The sequence below is a fragment of the Bufo gargarizans genome, chromosome 1 (assembly GCF_014858855.1).
Source record: "Bufo gargarizans isolate SCDJY-AF-19 chromosome 1, ASM1485885v1, whole genome shotgun sequence".
Classification (NCBI taxonomy): domain Eukaryota; kingdom Metazoa; phylum Chordata; class Amphibia; order Anura; family Bufonidae; genus Bufo; species Bufo gargarizans.
Window position 1 is genome coordinate 111535439 of NC_058080.1, and position 20666 is coordinate 111556104.

Consider the following 20666-nt stretch of genomic DNA (forward strand, 5'->3'; position numbering starts at 1 on the left):
ATTTTTCAGGTAGATAAATACAAGCCACTTACTAATGTATTGTGATTGTCTATATTGCCTCCTTTGCTGATATTTTAAAATAGGAATCCAAAGTGGGCTTTGGTACCAAAGTACCAGCCAGTACCAAACCTGACTTCTGGTTCCTATTTTAAAATGTTAAATATGCAGATAGGAATACAGAAGTAATTCATTGAAGTCTCACGCAACTTCGGGCAAGACAAAGTTTTCCTCCACGGAGCCAAAACAATTTAATACTGTATGGAAAACAGCATTTCAAACTAAGTTTTTGAATAAATCAACTTTGGATATATGATCCGAAGCTCGATTCACCCAAGCCTAGTTATGACCACTCTGCAATCCATCAGCGGTGGCCGTGCTTGCACACTATAGGAAAAAGCACCGGCCTATGTGCACTGCCGCAGCCAGAGCCGGTGCAAGGATTTTTGCCAACACAAGCGAAGCTACATTTTGGTGCCCCCCCCTCGCATCTCATATGGCCCTGGTCCCGTCTGCAGCAGCTGGCCTCTGTGTGGTCCTGGTATCTTCTCTCTGCTTCAGACAATTGCTGGTTTGAGGACCATATTTTTCACCCTCTAAGACGCACCTAGGTTTTAGAGGAGGATAATAAGAAAAAAATATTTTCCATTACACCTCAGGTCAGACCAGCAATCAGACCCCCAATGTTAATCAGACCTCACCTAACAGCCCCAATCAGACCCCAATGTTAATCAGACCTCAGATCAGACCCCCATGTCAGACATCAGCCCCCCATGTAAGCCATCATGCCCCCTTGTAAGCCATCATGCCCCCATCTAAGCCATCATGCCCCCCATGTCAGCCATCAGACCCCCATGTCAGCCATCAGACCATGTCAGCCATCAGACCCCCATGTCACATTTTTCCCCCTCCATGTCAAATTACCCCCCATGTCACATTTCTCCCCCTCCATGTCACATTTTTCCGCCCTCCGCCAGGGTGCGCCCTAAGGCAGCCGCTTGGTCTGCCTTATGGTAGCACCGGCCCTGGCCGCAGCCCCAGCCACCAGAGAGGTTTGCATCTTTACCTATAGTGTACAAGCAGAGCCACCACTGCTGGATACAAGCAGCGTGTAATGTGATGGAAAAATTAATCCAGCCAGCAAAGGAGGTAATATGGACAATCACAATACATTAGTAAGTGTCTTGTATTAACTTTGTCTACATGATAAATGCCAAATGCTGAAATGAGACAACCCCTTCAAGTCCCCTAATGGTCAAGTCCCATAGTAAGACTAAAAGAAAATATATATATAAAAAAAGAAATGTTCAAAAATATTTTAAAAACTATATATGTATATATATACAGGGAGTGCAGAATTATTAGGCAAGTTGTATTTTTGAGGATTAATTTTATTATTGAACAACAACCATGTTCTCAATGAACCCAAAAAACTCATTAATATCAAAGCTGAATATTTTTGGAAGTAGTTTTTAGTTTGTTTTTAGTCTTAGCTATTTTAGGGGGATATCTGTGTGTGCAGGTGACTATTACTGTACATAATTATTAGGCAACTTAACAAAAAACAAATATATACCCATTTCAATTATTTATTTTTACCAGTGAAACCAATATAACATCTCAACATTCACAAATATACATTTCTGACATTCAAAAACAAAACAAAAACAAATCAGTGACCAATATAGCCACCTTTCTTTGCAAGGACACTCAAAAGCCTGCCATCCATGGATTCTGTCAGTGTTTTGATCTGTTCACCATCAACATTGCATGCAGCAGCAACCACAGCCTCCCAGACACTGTTCAGAGAGGTGTACTGTTTTCCCTCCTTGTAAATCTCACATTTGATGATGGACCACAGGTTCTCAATGGGGTTCAGATCAGGTGAACAAGGAGGCCATGTCATTAGATTTTCTTCTTTTATACCCTTTCTTGCCAGCCACGTTGTGGAGTACTTGGACGCTTGTGATGGAGCATTGTCCTGCATGAAAATCATGTTTTTCTTACCTTGCAGACTTCTTCCTGTACCACTGCTTGAAGAGGGTGTCTTCCAGAAACTGGCAGTAGGACTGGGAGTTGAGCTTGACTCCATCCTCAACCCAAAAAGGCCCCACAAGCTCATCTTTGATGATACCAGCCCAAACCAGTACTCCACCTCCACCTTGCTGGCGTCTAAGTCGGACTGGAGCTCTCTGCCCTTTACCAATCCAGCCATCTGGCCCATCAAGACTCACTCTCATTTCATCAGTCCATAAAACCTTAGAAAAATCAGTCTTGAGATATTTCTTGGCCCAGTATTGACTTTTTAGCTTGTGTGTCTTGTTCAGTGGTGGTCGTCTTTCAGCCTTTCTTACCTTGGCCATGTCTCTGAGTATTGCACACCTTGTGCTTTTGGGCACTCTAGTGATGTTGCAGCTCTGAAATATGGCCAAACTGGTGGCAAGTGGCATCTTGGCAGCTGCACGCTTGACTTTTCTCAGTTCATGGGCAGTTATTTTGCACCTTGGTTTTTCCACACGCTTCTTGCGACCCTGTTGACTATTTTGAATGAAACGCTTGATTGTTCGATGATCACGCTTCAGAAGCTTTGCAATTTTAAGAGTGCTGCATCCCTCTGCAAGATATCTCACTATTTTTGACTTTTCTGAGCCTGTCAAGTCCTTCTTTTGACCCATTTTGCCAAAGGAAAGGAAGTTGCCTAATAATTATGCACACCTGATATAGGGTGTTGATGTCATTAGACCACACCCCTTCTCATTACAGAGATGCACATCACCTAATATGCTTAATTGGTAGTAGGCTTTCGAGCCTATACAGCTTGGAGTAAGACAACATGCATAAAGAGAATGATGTGGTCAAAATACTCATTTGCCTAATAATTCTGCACGTAGTGTAGTTAGGTCCAGAAATATTTTGGACAGTGACACAATCTTCATGATTCGGGGTCTGCATGCCACCACATTGGATTTGAAATTAAACAATTGAGATGCTATTGAAGTATAGACTTTCAGGTTTAATTCAAGCGGTTGAACAAAAAAATCCTGTGAAACGTTTAGGAATTGCAACCATTTTTCTACAAAGCCTCCTCATTTCTGGGACTCAAAAGTAATTGAACAAATTAACATTACCATAAGTGAAGTGTTCAGTTTTAATACTTTGTAGAGAATCCTTTGCAGGCAATGACTGCCTGAAGTCTGGAACCCATAAACATCACCAAACGCTGGGTTTCCTCCTTTGTGATGCTTTTCCAGGCCTTTACTGCAGCTGTCTTCAGTTGTTGCTTGTTTGTAGATCTTTCTGCCATAAAGGAAATGTTCATCACAATTTTATGTTTAACATATTTTTTAAGAGTTTTTTGTGATGTTATTTTTAATTTTCCATGTTAATATCTATATTTAAACAAAAAACATAAAATCCTGCAGTTTTCGCACTGGCCGCTAAGAATAATAAGCACCACTTCTTGTTCTGTACAGATCACTTATCTATACGCAGAGGTTATATCATTGCAGGCATAATTATAATGACCAATAAGATATGTACAATACACTCTGCACTGGTCACAGAGCATGCCTAGAAGACTCTCCCATAGAAGTCAATGAGGTCCCGTCTTGTCCATTGTACCTATGGCCCATGTGGCTGCCGTATAGCAATTTTTTAATGTTGTGTAAATGCTGTTAAGAACAGCTCAGGCAAGATGGCAGACCCCATAATAATGTTCAGGAAATAGAACAAAAAAAGATGTAATCAGAAAATAAAAACAGAAAAAAGGGATCTGGTTTTAACTGGCAGAAAAAATTTGTAGTGACACATTTCCTTTAAGTTTTGTCTTAATATATAACGGTTATATATAACGGGATTAGACTGGCTTTTTTTCCCGACTTCTCGAAAGATGTACAAGAAAAGAGACGCACATTTATGATCGTTAAAAAGAGGCTAAGAGAAAGGGATATTAAATATTCTCTCATATTCCCAGCCAAATTGCGGATTGTTTTTAATGATAAAACTTTTTTTTTTGACACCCCAGAAGAAGCTGCGGACTGGCTTGATCGAAATAATTGATAATTCAATTGGGTTATGTTTTGGTGGGAATAATTAGTATTACAAGGGGCTTATACCCCCAAAATGTATTTTTTCCTTTGCTTCTTAATGAGGATGGCTGAGTGGGGGGGAAGGTGGGAGGGATGGTCATAGGAAAGAAATCTACTACAAATGTGGTGGATTGCTTGTAGGCGGGGGGTGGGGGGAGGGGGAGGTGGGGCTGGGCTGTGGTGCGTCAAAGTAGGTGTGGTTTCCCTTTTTTTGGTTCTTTCTTCTTCTTTCTTCTATTTCTCCATTTTGACCTTTCCTGATGACGCTGATTAGAATTTTTGCGTGGAATATACGTGGCTTGGGGGATAGAGGCAAGAGACAAGCGATTTTTGATTTGACACAGGCCCACTTACCAGCAATAGTATGCCTGCTAGAGACCCACCTTACTGAGGAGACCACTAGAGTGCTCGACAGGGGATGGGCTGCGCACACGTTCCATTCTACCCTCTCCAACTATTCGAGAGGTGTCACGGTGTTGATACACAGACTTATTGATTTCGTCTGTGAGGCATCCTCTGTCGACCAACAGGGGAGATTTATTTTCTTATACTGTAAGATAGGAGGGAAGATATGTATTTTGGCCTTTGTCTACATTCCACCGCCATTTTCTTTCTCGGTTCTTAATTCTCTTTTATTATTTATGGATAAATGGCCAGAATGTCCAACATTGATTATTGGCGACTTTAACTGTGTTATCGACCCTCTTCGTGATAGGATTTCTATGAGTGCTAGGAGTGACAGTCCGGTCCAGGGGTCCCCCCTGGCACGGTTCTGCCTGGAGGCTGGATTTGAGGACGCTTGGGAACATCTGGGTCAGGGGAAAAGGGCTTTCTCATGCTTTAGTAAAGCAGGTAAATCGTTGTCCAGAATAGATCTTGTATTGATAAATAGTAAATATGTGAATCAGATAAAGCGAATGAAATACGAAACAAGGTCAGTATCTGATCACTCTCCGATACTATTTGAATTATGTTTATCTCAGGAAAGATATATACCAAAATCTCCTTTTAGATTAAATCCCTATTGGTTATCAGTTATAAAGACACATGAAACAATTCAAAACGAAATAGGTCGATTCTGGGAAATTAACTACGGTTCAGCAAAAACTCAAGTAGTATGGGATACTTTCAAGGCGTACATGAGGGGATTGATGGTTAGTAACATTGCGAACCTTAGACAGGAATATGGAAAGAAACAGAAAAATCTAAAAGAACACGCAGTGTTAGCAACAGAATCCTTCTATAGGAACAAGACCGAGAGGAATAGGCAAAATATGCAAAGAGCCACACAAATATATGCTAATTTTTTATTGGATAAGGCCCAACAGAACCTTTTTTTTAAAGGGCAAAAATACTTTACAGAATCAGGCCGACCTGGTAAACTCCTTTCCAGGGTAATCTCCAATCAACAACCCAAAAAACATATAGATAAACTTCGTTTGAGTGATGGTAGGATAGTCACTACACAGGGCCCGGTGGAGAAGGCCTTTCTTGATTATTTTACTGATTTGTATAAAGCTGATTCTAACATCACAGATGATAAGATAGATCTCTACTTAGATAGGATCAAGTTTCCAACTATTACTGAGTCGGAAAAGAAAGCACTAGAAATGGAGGTCTCAATGCAGGAACTTGAGGGAGCTACTAAACTATGCTCGGCTAACTCCACCCCTGGTTCAGATGGGCTTCCATATGAATTTTATAGCAAATATGGGGACTGCATTCTTCCCAGACTGTTGGAGGTCTTTGCTGAATCAGTGGAGGATGGGATGCTGCCAGATTCAATGATGGAGGCCATAATAATACTAATACCGAAAAAAAACAAGGACCCCTTAGAATTAGAATCATATAGACCAATTTCACTGCTCAATGCAGATGTAAAGCTCCTTGCGAGGGTCCTGGCAACAAGGCTTTCCAGGGTCATCTCCTCCATTGTCCATTCGGATCAGTGCGGCTTTATCCAAAATAAGGGTACACATCATAATTTACACCGGCTCTTCTCCAATATTCAGGCCCCGGGGGGGACTGCCCGCTCCATCCTGTCATTGGACGCCTCTAAGGCCTTTGACAGGGTGGAGTGGCGTTTCCTCTGGAAGGTTCTTGCAAGGATGGGCTTTGGAGAAAGATTTATACGCACTCTTAAGCTACTGTATAGATCTCCAAGGGCAAAACTGAGTCTTAATGGAATCCTGAGCGGCAGTATTGATTTAAAGAGAGGCACCCGCCAGGGCTGTCCACTATCTCCCCTGCTATTCGATATTTATATCGAACCCCTTGCGATGGCCATCAGGCAAGATGATCAGGTTAAAGGATTCGGTACGTTAGGAACACAAGACCGCATCTCATTATATGCAGATGATGTTCTGTTTTTTATAGATCATACGGAAACTACTCTTCCTAGGATCATTCATATGGTTAAATTATTTGGTGAGGTGTCTGGTCTTTGTATAAATTGGGCCAAGACCAGTCTGCTCCCAATAGACCCTCTGCCACAGAAGGAGGTTCCTGTTATACAGTTGGATATTGTTGATACTTTCCAATATTTGGGTCTGACTATATCGCCTCGGGTTGAAAATTTTCTACAACTTAATTTGGTTCCCATAATAGTAAAGACCAGAGCTAAAATAGGAATCTGGCTGAGACTTCCCCTCTCCAGAGCTGATCGAATCTCACTAGTTAAAATGGTGATATTACCACAATTTCTCTATGTGCTCAGGAATACACCTATTTGGATACATGACAAACACTTTAAACTTATTGAAAGAATAATTAATGATTTAATATGGGGAAGAAAGCGAGTTCGAATTAAGTTGGAATATTTGTATAAATCCGTGGAGTCTGGGGGTTTAAATCTCCCCTACTTTAAAGGGTACTTTATTGCAGCTCAGCTATTGTGGTGTTATGAATCAGAGAACAGCGCACTCTTGAGGAAGCTGGTAACTAGCCATGCTCACAATAATATTTTTACTTTGTTGGAATCCGGTTTATTGAAGAGTTATGAGCACGGCTATAGAGAAACTATTAATCTACTTTTGAAAATGTGGAATACAACTAGGACATGGTTGAAGGTTAAGGGTTCATTCACATTTTCGCCTCTTTGGCATAATTTCTATTTACAAAGCTTAGATGATATTGCAGCTGACATATTTTGGCAGAAGAATAAAATCTTATATATTTCACAGGTAGTTAAAGATAGAGAAATTAAATCCTTTATAGAAATGACACATAATATAAGAAATCTTTCATGGTTTAGGTACCTTCAACTGCGATCTGTATTATCCAGTTTGGATGATAAGCGATTGTTGGATATAGATAATTTATCTTTTTTGAATGAGTGGGTAGGGGGTGCACTTGTTAAAATAAAGATTTCAAATATATATAAGTTATTACTTAAGGCACGGTTTAGTGATACACACTCACCAGGACAAAAAGCGTGGGAGGCGGATTGTCCGAATTTACAAGTAGAAGGTTGGGAGAATATTTTTGGGAATTTGGTTTCAGTATCCCAGAACTTCAACCATGTTTTAATACAATTCTGTATTTGTCACAGATTATATATTACTCCCTTATGGATGAATAAATGTGGGTTAAGAGATATGTCCAACTGCCCCAAATGTGACACTGTAGGAGCGGACTTCCTCCATATGATATGGACTTGTCCAGAACTCACAAACTACTGGAATAACATCAATAATTGTATTATCTACAAATTAAAAATTCGAATTCCTTTTGAACCACAAGTATTCGTGCTTAATGATCTTTCCAAATTAAAAAATCATAAGTATCAAAAGATCTTCCTGAGTAGAATATTGATGCTGGCTAGAGTACTGATCAGCCGGACCTGGTTTGCCCGTTCCACTCCAGACATCAACACATGGATAAACCTAACCGATAAGGTAAAAAACTACGAGAAAATTTTATATAAACGGAGGGAGGTTGAGGAACAGTGGAATAAGATATGGGATGGCTGGAAGATTGATTGATTAGTCGAGGTCAAGTTGGTTTATTTACGGGGGGCCTGCTTTGACGCACCACAGATTAGGGATTAGGGGGGAGGGAGGGGAGGGTTTTCTAAATGAAAGAAAAGATGAATTGAATAAATTATAATTATATATAATTAGTTGGGACACTAAGAATTGAGAGATTGTAAAAATGTCTGTAAAAAATGTTTTGTAGTGTTTTTCTAATAAATTTTTGTTGAGAAAAAAAAAAAAAAAAAAAAAAAAAAAAAAAAAGTTTTGTCTTAAGCAAGTGTAATGCAAGCTCGGTCAGGTTGAGATCTGGTGACTGACTCGATCATTACAGAATATTCCACTTCTTTGCCTTAAAGAACTCCTCGGTTACGTTTGCAGTATGTTTTGGGTCATTGTCCACCTTTACTGTGAAGCACCGTCCAATCAACCTAGCTGCTTTTCTCTGCCTATCTCTATTTCTTCTCATGAAGTCTTCTCTTTATGGTAGACTTAGATCTTGATACACCTACTTACTGGAGAGTAGTCTTCACTTGTGTAAATGTTGGGAAGAGTTTTTTCTTCACCATGGAAAGGATTCTGTGATCATCCACCACCGTGGATGTCCAGGCCTTTTTGAGTTCCCGAGTTCCCCAGTGTGCTCCATTTTTGCCAGAATGTACCAAAATTTTGATTTGGCCACTCCTAACATTTCTGCTATGTTTCTGATGGATTTCTTCTTTTTTTCAGCTTAATAATGGTCTGTTTCCCTTCCATTGAATGCCGAATGCCACACCTGGAATCAACTCCAGACCTTTTACCAACTTAATTCATGATGGATTAACAAGGCAATTAAATAGCATTTGAGATGATTGTCAAATTACCTTTGGTCCCTTGAAAAAGATGAAGTTGCAGCTGTAATTCCTAAACCCTTCCTCCAATTAGGATGTGAATACCCTCAAATTAAAACAGCTAAAATACCAATACTTTTGTCACTGTACAAAAATGTCTGGACTGAGCTGTATATATATATATATATATATATATATAGAAAAATAAAAACTACCAAAGGTACCACTGCATCCACAATGACCCGCAAAGTGAATTTCAGAAACAAATAAATATTGCTTAAAAAAATGAAGAGAAAGGAATCAAAAAAGGAAAATGTACATTAAAATAGTAGTAATAAAAACTACAGCTCGCCTCACAAAAAAACAAGCCTAGTTTTGTTCATGGAACAATAAAAAAGTTAGACTATGGCAGCACAAAAATCAATGATTTTTTCTACATTGAAAGCTTGACCCTCAAGTACTAGTGTAATTTTTTTGACCTTTACAACTATGTAATTATTGAATGTTTGATCAGTACTACATATGCATATACATGGTCTTCATGCATGATAATACTCCATCAGAAGGTGTCTTGTCACAAAGTGGTTAATTCTTGAACTGATATCATAAAAGCAGCTTGTATGGAGCTTTCCAATCCACTTACTGTCTTACTGTCAGGTAATAACTTTCATTATACTAAGGAAAAATGAACGTCATTTAGTGTTATTTGTCCAAAGCCTAGGAGCAGTTGCACACATTTTGCAGTGTGAGTACATTTCATCCAACACTTTTGTATTAACCCCCATGTTGAAGGTTAGTACAATGATACGTGAACCATAAAACAATAGTTGTGCCAACTTCAACATAACCAGAGCGAGAGAATGATTCACAATCTGCTCATGGCAGGTCTTTTGACCTCAGAGAATTGAAATAGTAATTTCCAAGGTTATTTGAAATACTTTCCTTGTTCTACACAAATCCCCCAAGCTCTCTTCCCTGGAAACTGCAGATAAAACATCAACAGTACCTCTCCTAATATATCTGAGTTGTGGTGTTTTGTTCAGATGGCTTGCACAGATTGTATTTACTGCTGTATATAGAGTTGAAATGCCCATATATATTCAGCTCTAGGTCTGTGCGTAATATCTACCAAAATGAGACTCATAAAGAAGAATCTGTCACCAGATTTCACAATACAGACTGCACACCTTATTAAATAGACCTGATGAGGCTGGTGTACTTACTCTGAAAATCCATGTCAGAATGGCTATGTGTTCTGTTTTGAAAATTTTCCTGTCTGATATTAAATGAGTTGTCTGGCATTGGATATGACAACCCTAGCCAGTGCCCGGTTAGACAAAAAAACGAACAAAAAAAAACACATTCACTTGTCTTCAGCAAGTACTGTTACCCCATTCCTGACTGCTTCCATTCCTCGCCAGACCAGAAGTGGCTTGACTGCTATTGTGACTGCAAGTGATGTGTTGTTCTAGCACATGTGACTGGTGAGGCCAGTGATTGGATCACTGAACTAAGTCCCGGTCTGGTAGGCATCACAAGCAGTTTGGAATGGGGCAGCAGCATAGCAGGGGGCTGTGCACAGGTGAGTGAACTTTTACAAAAAAATCTGGGCACCAGTTCCACACCATTGCAGTTGTTGGCTCCTAGACCGAACAACCCCTTTAAAATAAGGATTTTTTGAGTAATGAGAATGAGAGAGCTCATGTGTGTTCACATGTTAAACTCATTCTTCACTCACCCAGCCTGACTGATAAGCTGCAGCTTGTATTGAACAGTGTAAGATTTCAGGGGCAGCAGGCGTGGGGGTACACTAAAAGGAACTTGTCAGTTAGGAAGTATATCACAAAGTAAATGACTTTTCATTATACAATAATTAAATGGGTTGGGCAAGATCTATAATGCCCCCCATATACCCAGGCCCCTCACAGAGATTGTACTTACCTCGTTCCCCAGCACCCACGTCACTGCTAATGCTGTCATGGCTGCCACTGCATCTCCCTGTCACGCGGATCAAAACATCTGGCGATGGGGGGTAGGAGGTCAGCCAATAGCAGGCTGTGACAGGGACAAACCTCCCTAGCATCGCAGGTGAAGCTAGGAAGGCTCATGCCTGTCTCGGACTGCTATTGGCTGCCTCTCCGTTGCTGGATGTTTTCATCCGCGCGACGGGGAGATGGAGTGGCAGCCATGAGAAGCGACACGAGTGCTGAGAAGCAAGGTAAGTACAACCTCCATGAGGGGCCCGGGTATATGGGGGGCATTATAAATCTTGGATAACAGCTTTAAGGTTCATACTTGTGTTAGTTCTTTCCCATCAGGTTTATGCTGCTTTAAGATTGTTGTTACAAATGCTAGTCATAGTATAAAGTCAGTAGGGGCAGACTGACTCTTTATAAACTCTGCGTATTTCCAGACAATCAGTGCACCAGACTTTAAATTTCAGTTTTGAGCTGGCATAGATTTAAACTATCTTTTACGCTAGTTTCTGGAGTAAATCCGGAGGGCCGTGTAGGCCACACCCTTCCTTCCAGCCCACCCACTTTTCCTTGCCACTTTTCAAAAATGCCAAGACAAGTGAAAAGTGGCAAATTATTGTGCAAGTATAGCACTTTAGTAAATGTCCCTTAGCATAACAAATCAATCGAATGAATCATAATAGATTATGACTAAGCTATTGTCATGGTGGGGAGTGGGGGGAAACCCCCCACTGTATAAAGGGAGCTGTTACTAAGCCCAAAAACATGGATAGGGAGCAGGTCACCTCCTACAGCCGCCCAAATCCTATCACTGACCTCCTGACTGTATGAGCCACCCTCGATGGTAGGGGGGCTCATACTCTCGAACCTGGGCCCTACTGACCCTATCGGTCCCCACAATATGGAAGTCAGGAATAAGAGACAGCTGATTTATCCACGACACGGATAAATTGGAGTCTCCCACAGGCCTAGTAACAGAAGGGAAAAGACCATATGCAGCAACTGGACGGCAGGTAAGTACACAGTGCCACAACAGAACACTAGCAACAACCAACACTTACCTGCCGCAGCTGAGATGGAAAGATGGCGCCAAACATCTACCCGGACCTCCGTGCGAACACCAGATGCATGGAAGCTCCAGGCAGCACTGCATACAGGCTTATGGTTCAATTATAACAGACAGGGGAAAATATCAAACATCCATGCAGATCACAGCACCAAACCGACCTGACATGGAACACCAGACATGACATAAACAACTAAACCCCAACATGAACCACACCAAACAACAAAACAGGTGAGGAAGGGAAAGGCGACAAGGGAGACAAACGATGTCCAACTAGGATGCCCTCACACAGGTAATAAGAATAGACATCAAGAAAGGAGCAGAGCTCCTACGCATACGCAGGCAAACAACCAACTGAACTTCAGGCTCACAACACAGTATAAAAGAGCCAGAGGCCACACCCAGCTCCACCAAGCACACATCTTAACCCCGAACACACCAGGATGGGAAGGGACAAACAACCTAAAGGGGAAGTGTCAAAACATGCAAAACAACATGTTGCCAGTCCCACCAGCAACAAGCATGCACAGCAAAAATGTCATGGTCCACTACACCAGACCATGACATAGCCATGACAGCTATATTTACCTAAAACATACAATTTAGACTCTGTTCACACTTTGCAAATTATGCTTGCCACATATGCCAACAATATCCCTATAGCCCCATTCACCTGGTGTACTGTATGCAGGTAAACACCAGCTAAATCTTTTGATGTCTACCGCCGATGAAAGGAAAAAGTGAGGTCTGAACAGAGCCAGAGTAATCTTTTGTTCAGCCATAAAGGTGACAATTTTTTACCATTATTTTTTACCATCATTGTATCAACGGCTAGACTTCCATGATACATAGTGGACAGTGGGGACAAATCCAGCCTTTCTGTCTATACTATGTATAGTTGCTCCCAAGAAACCCACAGGATTTTCCACTATCATTTAGTTAACAATGTTGAAGATATGGCTAATATGACAAAAGCCCTATAAAGACTAATTCATCATCATCTCTGCAGCAGAAACCTGCTGCCAAAAAGTTTTCAAACTGTGGCGCATGCTGCTGTTGCACTAAATTGTGTGACCCTTTTGAGGATTTTATGCACTGCCTGCCACTTTTTAAAGTAGCAAGCAGTGAGGGGCCACAGTAGGCAGCCAGTCACATTTATTAAAATCTAGGCCAGGAAACTATAGAGCAAATTGACCCCAGCTCCCTTGCTTGTGTAGATCTCCGTTTTGGCACACTGACCTACAGATGCCCCATATTAAGAGGTATGTGCCTCTTTATATTTGTGGTGCATCTAAAGCAAGCTGGGGAGTGATTAAGACTAGTGTTGAGTGAGCATGCTCGGCCGAACACCAGTTCGGCTCGAGCATCGCCATGCTCGGCACATTGTGGAGTTCGGCCGAACACCGCATGTGCTCGAGTCAGTGTATTAAGGTCTAATTTACCCTCTATTTTATATTTCTATGCAGAAGATCGCTGTACAGTGTAGGAGTCCCTCAGTGTGAGTCCGCGGCTTAGGAGTCCCTGCTCTGACTTCATATATATAGCTAGGTCGATATATGGAGTCAGTGCTTGGGGACACCCCAGTGTATTTAGATCTAATTTAGCCTGTATTTCAGAAAAGATTCTGCCAGGATTCAAACTTACAACCTTCTGCATTATAGGCAAGGCACTTAACCAATCAGCTATAATAGCTGCATAGCCAGTTACTAAAAAAAATATAGACTTCTACTGTACTGTACGTCTACTTAGACCTATACAGTAGAAGTCTCATTACTTTCCCACATATTAGTTTCCCACATTATGCATTCATATATATCAGAAGTATGAAAAAATCTATATATACAGTACAGACCAAAAGTTTGGACACACCTTCTCATTCAAAGAGTTTTCTTTATTTTCATGACTATGAAAATTGTAGATTCACACTGAAGGCATCAAAACTATGAATTTTATGACAAGACACGGAGGCTCCTATTGCATCAACTCTCTTTACTGATCTACCATAGCAGCAAAGAAGACAACTAAATTTACATAAGAAAAAACCATGGTAACCAACTCCACCCCACTATCCCAGTATATATAGGCTCAGCCCTCTGGGATCCTCCTCTTTCTTTGCTGCTACCATGGCAGATAAGTACTTTCTTCCTTGTCACGTTTGTTATGGTATATGGCCATTGTAGCAGGTTTTTCTTTTAGGAAATGTTGTATGTCTTTTGCCTGAGCGCTTACTCCTGGTTCCGGTGGGCTGTTTCGTCCACCCCTGGTTTTTATCCTGTCCGCTTTGCTCCCTTCTCCCTCTTTTTGTTTTGCGCTCTTATTTTCCTCTCCCTAGAGGCTCCGTACCCTCGGTCCCTCTCAGCTGCTTTTTCCCCTACCTCCGGTACCTCCTGTACCTCCTGTACGTCCCTTGGGAGTTCGGCCGTCCTTTCACCGTTCCGCCCGAGTTCTCGCGATTTGCGGGAACTAGGGCGCCATCTTACCTTCCTTCCTGGCTATCTTCGGCGTCGCGCGCTTTGTATTCGCGCGCATTGTATTCGCGCGCTTTCTCGGCTCCTCCCCCGTGGTCTCGCGGGTTTTCGCTGTAATATCGCTCCGCTTCTTCCGGTCTCTCTACCTGTCCCTGCGTGCGGCTGGTTGTTTCCTCGTCCGTCCTGTCGGCTTCTCATGTGAGTTGTTATTCAACTGTTCTTGCGATTTTTGAACTGGTTGCTCCCAGGTCCTTTCCCTTACCTTGTGCTTTTTATTTTCCCTCAGATTTTGTGCACTCTGTTTGGTGGTGTGGGGTGATATACTCCTGCCTCCTCATCTCAGCATGTCTGTCAGCAACGCTCCTGCTGTCCCTCCTCAGGATACTCCTGCTCTAGTAGTTAGTCCCCCTTCCCTGGATAGCGTAGTAGCTTGTCCCACCTCCTGAGGACCATGCCACCTTGCTGCAGCAGTCCATTTCCAACGCCATTTTTTCGGCTATGGGCTCCATGACCTCGGCCATTTCTCAGTCCATCTCCCAGGCGCTTAGCGCTCACCCAGGCCCCTCCTATCAGACACCAACCTTAGCGCAGAACACACTGCCGCCGACCTCCAGAACAAACTTGGCAGATGGCTTAGCTCCATCGATTGACCACGCAGATATGCCGCGTAAAAGAGCCTGCCCACGCCAGGCAGAAAAATCGTGTGCGTGGAAGAGGCCAGGATGATGCCTGAGCCCGTGACTGACTCTGAGGGAGAGTCTATTGAGGAGGCACATGTAGAGTCTTTTGAGGACTCAGTGGAGGAATTGACTGATGCAGTGTTTGATCCTGCTGGGTCAAGCCAATTACCCGTGCGCAGTGGGCCCACCCCCAACCCCTCTGAAAGACAGCCAGAGGACCTGTTAACGGATTCATTGGGGGAGCCGCTCTTTAACCCGGATGAATTGCACCACCCTCGGTCCGCGGAATGGCTGCCCGCCACTCTGGTGGCCCAATACCTAGAGGCCAAAATACGCACTCCGCTCTCGAGAGAGTCGCGCAACAAATTACGCGCTGAATGTCCTCGTCCTATCATACCCCATAAGATTTGTGAGACGCCTCCCGTCGACCCAAAGATGGTGCAATTTCTGGCCAAGACAGGTTTCAACCCTAAGAAAGGGTTAGATTCAGCGCTTAAGGCGGTACAGGATAAGCTGTTGGACATCACTGGTCCATTGGCCAAGATATTCAATTTGGCAGAGGCTGCCAAGGCAGAGGGCAAGCTGGTTGACCCCGTAGAGTTGAGTGGCTGGATCCAGAGGGCCATATGCATCACAGGGAATGTTAACACCTCCCTGGCCATAGAGAGGCGCAAGGCGATCCTAATGAAGGTTGAGCCGAAATTGTCTAACCTTGCTCTCTCCGAGGCGGGCAGAGAGGCCCAGGGCCTGCTCTTCGGTGAACCTTTCATCAAGGAGCTTGGCAGATATGTAGGCGCCTTTACAGCGCTAGACAAAGCGCAGTCTTCAATGAAGAGGATTTTTAAAAACCGTTTTTCTAATAGGGCCGGCAGTTCCAGGGGCCGACTGTCTGGCCGTTCCCACTCCTATTCCCGGGGTACGGGAAGAGGCTCCTACACATACAGATCGTCCCTGCAGGATCAAAGACACCAACCCTCCTTTTTTCCGTCGCGAGGCGTTCCCGGCCGATCCAGAGGCTTTAGGGGTGCTCCCAGTTCCAGACGACCTATGGGTAAGTCCAGCCCGTTTCTCTCCTCCTCATTCTTTGGTAGAGTGTGTCGGGGGCAGACTCCAGTATTTTTCCCATGCCTGGTCAGAGATCTCCTCCGACCCATGGATTCTGAACACAGTCAGGGGTTTTATTATAGACCTAGTCGGCCACCCGGCCCTGCTCCCCACCCCGCCTCCGCCACGTCCTGCTTCGTCCCAGCTTCAGCTTCATTCAGAACTGCAGGAACTGCTCCAGAAGGGGGCAATAGAACGCGCCCCCTCACATTCTGAGGGTGTCATCAGCACTATGTTCCTGGTGCAAAAGAAGGGTGGTCAGATGCGCCCGGTTATCAACTTGAGGGCCCTCAATTCCCTAGTTCGATATCGGCATTTCAAAATGGAGGGCATCCACCTGCTGAGGGACTTGCTCATCCTTGGGGACTGGATGGTCAAGCTAGATCTCAAAGACGCTTACCTGATGGTCCCCATAGCCCTAGCTTCCAGAGACCTTCTCCGGTTTTGGTGGAACTAACAGATCTGGCGTTTCACCTGCCTGCCATTCGGTCTCTCCTCCGCCCCTTGGTGCTTCACCAAGTTGCTGAGGCCAGTGGCTGCATGGCTTCGCAGCAGGGGGGTCCGCATGATTGTATATTTAGACGATATCCTAATTATGGCACAAACCCCTCGGTTACTATTACGTCACCTTTGCATGTCCATCCTCCTTATCTCGGGACTGGGTTTCATTATCAACCAGGAGAAATCCTGCCTCACCCCCTCCACTTCTATGGAGTTTCTGGGATTCAGGGTGGACTCAACTTCCCAGACCCTCTCCCTTCCTTTGACCAAGATTCATGCTATTCGCAAAGAGCTGCGACATGCCTTAGTGCGTCCTCACCTCTCCCTTCGCCATCTGGCTCGGATTATCGGCCTCTTTGCCGCTTCCATTCAGGCTATCTTCCCGGCCCCTCTTCACTATCGGGCTTTACAACGCCTGAAGAGGGAGGGAGACTCGGGACGAGTTGCAATGGTGGATTCAGAACCTCACGGTTTGGAACGGCAAGGCGATAATTGGTCCGCAACCAGACCTGGTCGTCGAGTCGGACGCCAGTTTGCACGGGTGGGGCGCTCACTGCGAGGGGGTGTCGACGGGGGGACCGTGCTCCCCGGAGGAGTCTCATCTCTATATCAATGGCTTAGAGTTGCTTGCAGGCTCATTTGCGATACGCAGTTTCGCCAATGGCACCATCAGGTCTTGTATCAGATTGCGGATGGACAACGTCTCCGCGGTTCGGTACGTCAATGGCATGGGGGGTACCCGCTCTTCTGTCCTAACTCACTTGGCGAAGGATTTTTGGGAGTTTTGCCTGGCCCGAGGCATCATGGTGGTGGCGGAACATCTTCCGGGCCTACACAATACCATGGCGGACTGGAGTTCACGTTATACGACGGATTCCAGCGACTGGAAGCTAGACGAGCAGGTTTTCCATGCTTTATCGTCCCATTGGGGTCTACCCTCCATAGACCTCTTTGCAACCCGCCTGAACACCCAGCTGCCCAGATTCTTCAGCTGGCGGCCGGACCCGTCGGCGGAGGCAGTGGACGCGTTTCTCCAGTATTGGGGGGATGCACTGTGTTATGCATTCCCGCCGTTCTCCCTCATTTCACAGGTCCTCCTACAGGTTTAGCGTCATTCGGCGGAACTGATCCTGATAGCTCCCTTTTGGAGGTCCCAGCCCTGGTTCCCGCAGTTACTGGATCTGCTGGTCGATTATCCCCTTCTCCTCCCGGAGCATCTGTCTCTCCTCCAGGGGCCCCTGGGGGAAGCTCACCCCCTTCTGCAGACTGGGTAGTTACGTCTTCTCGCTTGCAGGGTCTCGGGCGTCCCTGGGAGATCTCAGGATTTTCGGACACGACTAGATTCCTACTGGAGAGCGCGTGGGCTCCCGGCACACGACGGGCTTATAGATCCGCCTGGGACGCTTGGTCTCGCTGGTGCAGATCGGGCGATTTGGATCCCTTTCAGGCACCTATAGGTTCGGTGCTATCCTTTTTGTCTTCCTTGTACGATGAGGGTAAGGCTTATCGCACCATAAATGTGTATAGGTCAGCTATCTCGTCCAGGCACAGGGGTTTCGAGGGCTGTCCTGCGGGTCAACATCCCCTGGTCAGACGCCTGCTCAAAGGGTCCCGCCTTACCCGGCCTCCTAGACCGCGTTTTTCCACCACTTGGGACGTGTCGGTGGTTCTGAGATTCTTCTCGGACTGGCCGGTGAACTCTCTGTTGTCACTACGCCAGTTATCTGCTAAGTTGGTCACCTTACTTTGTTTGATTTCCTGTAAAAGGGTCTCTGATGTGAGCGCCCTGGATCGGGATGCCAGATGTTTTACGCCGGAGGGGGTCCAGTTTAATATCTCCAGACGGACCAAAACCAATATCCGTTTGGTGACGTATCCGGCTTTTCCTCTTTCCCCTCAGCTTTGTCCAGTGGCTTGCCTGCGGGAGTATGAGTCCCGCACCGCCAGTTTTCGTTCTGCACGTTTCCCTCAGCTGTTCATCTCTTTTCGCAGGCCTTTCACTCCGGTCACCAGTGTGACCCTTTCCCGCTGGGTGAAGTGGATCCTGTCCCTAGCAGGTATTGATACCGGTATATTCACGGCTCATTCAGTCCGCGGCGCGGCTGCTACCTCCATGACCGTCTCCGGCGCTCGCCTGGAGGATGTCATGAGGCTGGCGGACTGGTCCAGAGTGTCCACTTTCCGTGAATTCTATTTCAGGCCACCATCTCATGCTTTTGCGTCGGTGGTCTCTCAGCTTTAAACTTGCAATAGGAGCCTCCGTGTCTTGTCATAAAATTTCATGATTTTCCTATTCTATGACGTAAAGTCATGATTTTATTAAAGACACGGAGGCGAGTATTGCCCCCCCTTTGTCTTTTCCCTCCCGCTACAGTTTTTTTTTTATGTGAGTGTTTTTATTTTTCCTCTGCGGTTGATTCATTGTCTCATTGATTGCCGTTCTTTGTTGATTGCTAGACCTGTTCATTCCGGTCACATGTTATTTTGGTCCACCTTTTTTGTTGTTCGCAGGTTGAGCGACGGTCAAGGGGCGGAGATCGTCCCCGGAGGTCCAGGCAAAGATTCCCTGGTCGTTAGTTCCAGTTACCATCTTCCGTTGAAGTTCTGAGCGGTCAGGAGTTCCAGTTTGCTGCCGGTTCCAGGTCGCAGTTGGCGGTTGGACGTTGTGTTTCGTTCCTATGGTCTTCGCAAAGAAAGAGGAGGATCCCAGAGGGCTGAGCCTATATATACTGGGATAGTGGGGTGATGTTGGTTACCATGGTTTTTTCTTATGTAAATTCAGTTGTCTTCTTTGCTGCTATGGTAGATCAGTAAAGAGAGTTGATGCAATACTCACCTCCGTGTCTTTAATAAAATCATGACTTTACGTCATAGAATAGGAAAATCATGAAATTAACACATGTGGAATTATATACATAAAAAAGTGTGAAACAACTGAAAATATGTCATATTCTAGGTTCTTCAAAGTAGCCACCTTTTGCTTTGATTACTGCTTCGCACACTCTTGGCATTTTCTTGATGAACTTCAAGAGGTAATCACCTGAAATGGTCTTCCAACAGTCTTGAAGGAGTTCCCAGAGATGCTTAGCACTTGTTGGCCTTTTTGCCTTTACTCTGTGGTCCAGCTCACCCCAAACCATCTCGATTGGGTTCAGGTCTGGTGACTGTGGAGGCCAGGTCATCTGGCGCAGCACCCCATCACTCTCATTTATGGTCAAATAGCCCTTACACAGCCTGGAGGTGTGTTTGGGGTCATTGTCCTGTTGAAAAATAAATGATGGTCCAACTAAACGCAAACCGGATGGATGGAATAGCATGCCGCTGCAAGATGCTGTGGTAGCCATGCTGGTTCAGTATGCCTTAAATTTTTAATCAATCCCCAACAGTGTCACCAGCAAAGCACCCCACACACCATCACACCGCCTTCTCCATGCTTCACGGTGGGAACCAGGCATGTAGAGTCCATCCGTTCACCTTTTCTGCGTCGCACAAAGACACGGTGGTTGGAACCAAAGATCTCAAATTTGGACTCATCAGACCAAAGCACAGATTTCCACTGGTCTAATGTTCATTCCTTGTGTTCTTTAGCCCAAACAAGTCTCTTCTGCTTGTTGCCTGTCCTTAGCAGTGGTTTCCTTGCAGATATTCTACCATTAAGACCTGATTTACACAGTCTCCTCTTAACAGTTGTTCTAGAGATGGGTCTGCTGCTAGAACTCTGTGTGGCATTGACCTGGTCTCTAATCTGAGCTGCTGTTAACCTGCGATTTCTGAGGCTGGTGACTCGGATGAACTTATCCTCCGCGGCAGAGGTGACTCTTGGTCTTCCTTTCCTGGGGCGGTCCGCATGTGAGCCAGTTTCTTTGTAGCGCTTGATGGTTTTTGTGACTGCACTTGGGGACACTTTCAAAGTTTTCTCAATTTTTTGGACTGACTGACCTTCATTTCTTAAAGTAATGATGGCCACTCGTTTTTCTTTACTTAG